The following is a 7,677-nucleotide window of genomic DNA, read 5'->3' as shown; positions in this document are numbered from 1 at the left end:
CTGGTGTCCTGGGACGAGGTATTCCTGAGAGCCAGCCACCTCCGTACTTGGGGAGCTCGGGCTTTGCTTCCGGAAACCGCATGTGTGTCCCCTTACTAAGGCTGGACTAGCTGGACGTAGGAGCAAGTGTATCTGTGCGTGGCCGTCGGATCAGCTGCCAGAGGTGGGGCGGTGGAGGGCGGGACAGGTGGTCTCTAGGGTGTGAGGCAGTGTCTGAGCCCGCTGCGGTGGGTGAACAGTGCTCGTGGCCCAGAACAGAGCTGCCTGTGCGTGCGTGCGTGACCCTCTTCTGCTAGGACAAGCTCTGACTGAGCGGGTGGCGCAGTCCGCCCAGATCATGCATTTCTTGTCCTGACGTGAAGGAGCCAGTCCTGCAGGTGCTCTCGGAACCTCCGCACCCCCTGGCAGAGATTATCCTGCAGCTCAGCTTCCAGTGCTCCTAGTGGGGGCCCCCAGTGCTCCTCACATGGGGTCCTCAGTGCTCCTGGGGGGGGCCCCCGGTGCTCCTCACATGGGGTCCTCAGTGCTCCTGGGGGGGCCCCCGGTGCTCCTCACATGGGGTCCTCACTGCTCCTGGTGGGGGCCCCCGGTGCTCCTCACATGGGGTCCTCGGTGCTCCTAGTGGGGGCCCCCGGTGCTCCTCACATGGGGTCCTCGGTGCTCCTAGTGGGGGCCCCCGGTGCTCCTCACATGGGGTCCTCGGTGCTCCTAGTGGGGGCCCCCGGTGCTCCTCACATGGGGTCCTCGGTGCTCCTGGGGGGGGCCCCCGGTGCTCCTCACATGGGGTCCTCGGTGCTCCTGGGGGGGGCCCCCGGTGCTCCTCACATGGGGTCCTCGGTGCTCCTGGGGGGGGCCCCCGGTGCTCCTCACATGGGGTCCTCGGTGCTCCTGGTGGGGGCCCCCGGTGCTCCTCACATGGGGTCCTCGGTGCTCCTGGTGGGGGCCCCCGGTGCTCCTCACATGGGGTCCTCGGTGCTCCTGGTGGGGTCCCCCGGTGCTCCTCACATGGGGTCCTCGGTGCTCCTGGTGGGGGCCCCCGGTGCTCCTCACATGGGGTCCTCGGTGCTCCTGGGGGGGCCCCCTGTGCTCCTCACATGGGGTCCTCGGTGCTCCTGGTGGGGGCCCCCGGTGCTCCTCACATGGGGTCCTCGGTGCTCCTGGGGGGGGCCCCCGGTGCTCCTCACATGGGGTCCTCGGTGCTCCTGGGGGGGGCCCCGGTGCTCCTCACATGGGGTCCTCGGTGCTCCTGGTGGGGGCCCCCGGTGCTCCTCACATGGGGTCCTCAGTGCTCCTGGTGGGGGCCCCCCCGGTGCTCCTCACATGGGGTCCTCAGTGCTCCTGGTGGGGGTTCCCAGTGCTTGTCATGAGGATCCCCAGGATTTCCCATTGGGGGTTCCCCAGTACTCCTCATAGGGGTCCTCAGTACTCATCATGGGTGTCCTCAGTATTGCCCACAGGGTCCCCAGTACTGGTCATGGGGCCCGCAGTCATGCACACATACCTCTAAGGGCATTTGTGTCTGAAAAGTAACTGCATCTCAGTCCACCCCGTTCCTGTTGGGAACTCTTCCAGGCTCACCTGCTACTTTGGGAAAGTTCAAAGGGGGTTTTCACCTGCCTGTGCCTTTGGGGTTTCTGTGGTTCTCGTTGAGCCTGAGCTCACCCGCGCCCCGCACGAGCCCCCAGGGACCTGCTCCCTGGAGCCCCAGCCTCAAGTGATGGCCACAGGGAGCTGCACACCAGGGCCCTGGGCGGGTTTGATGATGGGGCGTTTTTGTAGCATCGCCTCATGCAAACTTGAGACTGTATCAGCTTGTAAAATGCTTCTGCTCCCCGGGAAGAACAGATAGGTCTTTCTAACTTCAGGAGGTTATGTCGGGTGTCTCCTCTTGGTGGGGTTGATTACACCTCAATTAGGTAACAGCCACATGCCATATCGGGATTTAGAAGAAATACAGATTGGTCATTCAGATGAACAAACTATATTTCTCATATGGATGTGGTCTTTGTTCATGGCTTCGGGCTCCCTGCTCCCCAGACCCTTGGACTCCTGGGTAGCAAAGGGCCAGAGGGTGTTTTGTGTTATGTTACGGAGACTTTAGACCCCTCCCCAGGGCTGGGAGGGCTGGTTGCCAGGGGAACCAGCCCTGTGATTCTTGGGTTGAAACTCCCAGTCCCACCCCTCGCTCCCACCTCTAGCTCCCTAAAAACCCCTGAGGACGGGATCACAGAGCTTCCAGGTTGGTGAGTACATGGAGATTGGGGACAGTAGGCCCTCCAGGGGCATGGTAGCCCCACGCCCCCTTCCTTTTCCATCTAGCTGTAGATTCGCATCCTTTATTGTATCCTTTACTGGTAAACATGACTAACAGTTTCCCTGAGTTCTGTGAGCTGCTCTAGCGAATGGAAAGAACCTAAGGAGGAGGGTGTTGGAACCTGCCATCTGTAAGCAGGTGAAGCAGAGGTGACAGCCTGGGGCTCCTGGCTGGCGCCTGAATGTGTGGGGGGCAGCGTCGGGGACCGAGCCCATCACCTGTGGGGTCTGACGCTGTGTCGGGTAGACGGTGCCAGAAGTGAGTTGAATTCTTGCTGGTATCTGAGAATCGCTTGGTGTTGTGGGGGGACCCCACCCCCCACTCTGGAATTGGGTCTGGGAACCGTAAAAGATCATAGTTCGTAGGTTAAATGTTACATAAAAAGTTGAAGAGCAAATTTGGTTTTCTAGAACAAACACAAATGAGTCAATACAGTTTCTTACCCCAAGTGAATGTTATGGGCAGTTAAAGTTATAAAACCCACTTTTGTAGTTCACGTGGCAGATCGGGCGTGATTTTTGGTAAATATATCTTGAGTTTAGAATGACAAGACCGGACGCACTGGGTGGATGAGCCGGGTCCTCACCCCATCCTGACTTCTGGCAAATCCTGGGTTTTTCAGGAGGGGAAGGCATACACCCTGTCTCCTTGTCTTCAGGACAGAGCAGTAAGGACTAGCTTAGCACTTTCTGTTCTCAGGATGTCTTGTTCTCCTAAAAACTGCTTCCCGTTAAAGCTTGGGGCCCCCTGATAGGAATTATGTTTTCATTAATGCCGAATAAAATATTTGCACCTTTTAGTAACGTTTGTATGGTAGTCAGTCCTGCCTCCCACAGCCTCAGGGGGCCCGTGACTCAGGTGTGGGGGGGTCCTCGGGGTCGTGGGAGGAGGGTGGCCCGTCGGCCCTCCCAGTGTGGTACCATCTTGCTCACCAGCCCTACCAGCCCGGAGGCATCTCCACCTGGTTATCTGTTGTTCCTTCGATTTGTCAAGTTTACCATTAGCACGACTCTTTCAACACAGCTCTGTTCCTGCTTAGAGCAGCCGTCCTGTCCCGGGGAGAGCACAGCATGTAAGTTCCTGCGGAGGCCATACGCTCTGGAGAGAGGTGCACAACTGGGCCTTCTCGTGTGAACTGGGGTGGGACGCCACCCTGTGGACCACCAGAAGGTTCCTAGACATCTCAAGCCTTTCAAAGGCAAACGGTGTTTAAAGTTGCACTTGCTGATTTATTTTGTGCATAATTTGTTGGGTGCTGTAAATAGAAAATGGGTATGAATGCAGCATCGAACCTCGTAAGGATTCTTTTACACCTTTGTATCTCCCTAGATACGGTTTCCTGAGGTCCTCCTTGGGAACTCTTGAACAACCTGGGCCCTTCCCTGGAGAGCTGTCCTGTGGTGGTTTTCCCCAGTAGAAAGCCTGAGTCTCAGCATATGCACTGCACGCTCCCTCCCCCCCCAAATTCCACCTTCTCAACACCTGGAGGTTTTCTTCCTCTGGGGAGCAGAGCATCTGGCCCGCACTCAGAGCAGGTAGAGGGCGCGGGTGGACAGTTCCGTGGGATGGGTCCCCGGTTATAAATTGGCTAAAACCACTTGTGCTAAAATTATGTCAAGCACTAGTTGAAGCTTGGACCCTCAGTCCAAGGATGGTGGGGTGCTGTTTGGGGAGCTGGGGGCTCTGTGAGTGTGGGACATGAGGTGGCAAGCCCAGAAAGTTCTAACGGCCCCTCCCCCAGCTCCTCCCTGCTGTTTGGCTCAGGAATTGTGGATTTTTGTCTCGGGAAGCTGCTCCTGCGGGGCACGGGGAGGCCAGTGACGGCATCACGGCCTGGTCCCCTCCCGGCGGCCCGTCTGCGCCCACCCAAGCCCTGAATTTGCCAAGCCCTTGGCCTTGTCCATTTGTTCTTTCTCCTGCTCCATCCTGCTTCCGCCCCAGCAGCCCGTCCCGCCCGTCCTCGCTTCTGCTTCTACGGTGTCCCAGACCGGGCCCGCCTCCCCGCCTGCTAGACCACCACCCTGGTGTGGCCACCTTCATCGGAGCCAGTGTTCTGCACGGGCTTCCCAGGGCCGCCATGACAAATCTCCGCAAACTGGGTGGCTACACGCAACAGAAATGTGTTCTGTCTCCTCAGTTTTCTGGGGCCGACGTCAGGGTGTTGGCAGGGTCACGCCCCCAGGGAGGCTGGGTGGGGAGGGTTGTGCCTTCTTCAGCTTCTGGTGCGGCTGGCATTCTCTCTGGTGAATGAGCCCCAGGGATGAGGCTCTGGGTTGATTTTCGGGGTCTGAGCCCAGTGGCTGCAGGAGGCAGGGATTTCTTGGGGGCCAACGTAGATCCATACGCAGCTCGAGCTGGGAGTTCGAATCCCTGAGCTCATTCTTTCTCTCCCTGCTTTGTCCAGCGGTTAGGAGTAGCCAGCTACTCTCATTATACCGACGGGCCCCCACTTAATGATGGCTCATCTTAGGATTTTTCGACCTTATGATGTTATGAAAACAGTAGAAACCATACTTGGAATTTTGAATGGGGTCTCTTCCCGAGCGGGCGATGTGCGGTACATCCTCTCTGGGGTGCTGGGTGGCTCCCCAGCAGGTGCACGGTCCCAAGGGTCAGCAGCCGATGCCCTGACAACCCTCTGCTCCCACGCAGCCGCTCTGGTCCTCACCTTCAGTACAGCATTCAGTCAGTTACAGGAGAGAGTCAAAAGTTTACTATAAAATAGGCCTTGTGTTCAAGGATTTTGCCCAACGTAGGCTCATGAAGTGTTCTGAGCACACTGAAGGCGGGCCAGGCTAAGCTGTGATGTTCGGGAGGTTGGGTGTGTCAAATGCATTTTCCACTTAACAGTGTTTTTAACTTACGATGGGTTCATCTGGATGCAGCCCCCCTGTAAATCAAGGAGGTCTGTGCTGGTTAGTTTGACACATGTCCTGCGGCGCCCTGCCTCTCGGAAGGATTCCATCGGGGTGCCCAGTGGTGCTGCCTTACCCATTTCAGCCCTGGGAACAGAGCCACTCGTGTCTCTAGGGCCGATGCAATGTCTGAATTGAGAGCCAATTCAGAATATCTCCCTTGGGATTCTTGCCTCTCACATCCTTTTTCAGTATGGTGGCCAGGCCATGGGTCAGATTATGCCACTCGGGTGCCCACACCTCTGTCTCATTCAGAAGGACATGCAGAGTCCCAGGTTTGAAGACCCCATCAGACCTCCCTGCCTCCCCCGGGACCCCCTACCTTCCTGGTGTCCACAGCTCTCCTGCTCTCCAGCTGGCTCCCCATGACCCCGAGACCATGGGCTCCGGGGGGACAGAGGGCTAGCCTGCTTTGTTCTCTGCCCGTTCTCTACAGCCCAGCAGGGCCGGCTGCTGTCCTGTGAGTGAAATAGTGTTACTTTCCCAAATTCACTGGGTTCTTATAAGCAGCTCTCAAGTTACTACTGTTTGTCCCCCTCCCAGAACATTTTGGAAACAACCAGCAGAGCAGTGTTAAGTGTTGTCAGCAAGAGGACGTGGGCTGCTTCGGATCGGGGTGACCATGCCGAGAGGTATGTCTGCGAGCCCCAGTGGAGCTCTGCTCTGCACACGGGCATGCGAGCGAGGACCTGCCCGGGCCGGGGTGAGCTCTGGAGCGCCGTCTGGGGTGCGGGAGGTTGCAGAGTGCACAGAACACCGATCTTGGTGGAAGGAAGAATGGGTGACTGGTCTTCTCGCGGGTGTGACACGGGTAAACTTGAAAACAGTGGCATCAGAGGGAGCCTGAGCCCGGGGCGCTAAGTGGAATAAGCCAGTCATGGAAGGGTGGATATTGCAGGATTCCATGTGCATGAGGCCCCTAGAGCAGCCGAGTTCCTAGAGACAGAGGATGGATAGTGGGTGCTGGGGTGGAGGGTGGGGACTAGAGGACCCGGTGTTCAGTGGGTGCAGGGTTTAGGGTCCGCGGGATGTTTAGGATGAAAAATCCTTGGGGTATGTTTCACAACACCAGGAAGGTACCAAGCACTGATGAAGTGTACATTTCAGAATGAGAAAGACAGTCGATTTTATGTTACTATTATTTTTTTTGCCACAATAAGAAAGTAGCATTGGGCCATCAAAAATTGGAAGTGAGTGTGCTTCTAAAAACACGTGGCGTGCTCTTGGACCTCATGGTAATCCGGAAATCTATGGTTTTACTCACCCTAATGAAAATTAAACATTGACGCATACAGAAAACAAGGAAACACCGGGTGCCCGGATACAGACGTTTCTTTGTCCTTCCTGGTGATTAGTGCATTTCCACCATGTTCACTGATGTGAGCCCCCCTGCCCCCTGCCCCCTGTGGCCCACCTGCCAGGCTGCTGGAACAGCCGTGTTCCCCAGGTCTCCCCAGGGACCTCAATGCACCTGCTCTCCATTTATTTGCACGATTCCTCCTTCCCCACAAAACCCCACCATTATTGAAGCCCTCACCCTATGAGGCAGAATTTGGGTTACAGAGACTAATAAGATCCTGTCCTCAGCTGGGGGACCCTCAATCCAGTGCAGGAGGGAAGCGTAATCCAAACAGCAAATAGGGCAATGTGGGGCCCTTCTGACTCTACGGAGATGCACGGGGGGTGTCGGCTGTGCCCACGGAGTCGGGAAGGCCTGGGACTGGGGACTGAGCTTGGGGAGTGAGCCGGAGGTCCGTTAGGTGGAGCCAGGGAAGGAGTCATCCCAGCACAGGGGGGAACGTGGCCCGTTTGGGGAAGGCGGGTGGATTGTAGGGACAGGTACCCAGCCCTGCCGGCAGCGCTGCTGGGACAAGCCGCTCTGTCCCGGTGGGGCTTGCCCCTGGTGACAGAGGCCCTTTTCTGTGTCCCCTGTGCCTAGATGAGGCCCTGCCCCTGCGGCCTCTTCCTTCTGGGGTCTGGCTGAGGGCAAGCTGGGTGCAGATCAACAGTTGCACCTCCTGACGGCCCTGAAGCCTCTCTCAGGAGCGGTTGGTGTCCCTCGGGTGCGAGTACAAGTCCCCGGCAGGGCGGGGACCCGAGGCAGTCTACCCCACTGCTACCGGAGCGGGGGAGGCCAGGGAGGGCCGGCGGGGGAGGAGGAGTGGGTGTGCAGGAGATTTCGGCTCTGCGGCTGTGGGCTGGCAGGCTTCCGCAGGGAGGTCAGGTTTATGTGTGACTCGGACTTGTCACGCGCACGGAGCGGGTGCACGTGGCCTTCTGTGTCCCCGCGTCGCCCCGCCGGGCCTCAGCCGCTGCCCTAACACTGCAGAGAGCAGATTGGGGGGGTGGGTGGAGGCCCACCCTCACAGAGCACACGCACACGGCAGGGGACCCAGGCCTGGTCCGACCGGTGACTATGGGGACACGGCAGGTCAGCCACTGTAGGAA

Source organism: Halichoerus grypus, chromosome 12 (assembly GCF_964656455.1).
Source record: "Halichoerus grypus chromosome 12, mHalGry1.hap1.1, whole genome shotgun sequence".
Taxonomy (NCBI): Eukaryota; Metazoa; Chordata; class Mammalia; order Carnivora; family Phocidae; genus Halichoerus; species Halichoerus grypus.
The sequence above is the reverse complement of the archived record's forward strand: the minus strand, read 5'-3'. Positions refer to the sequence as shown.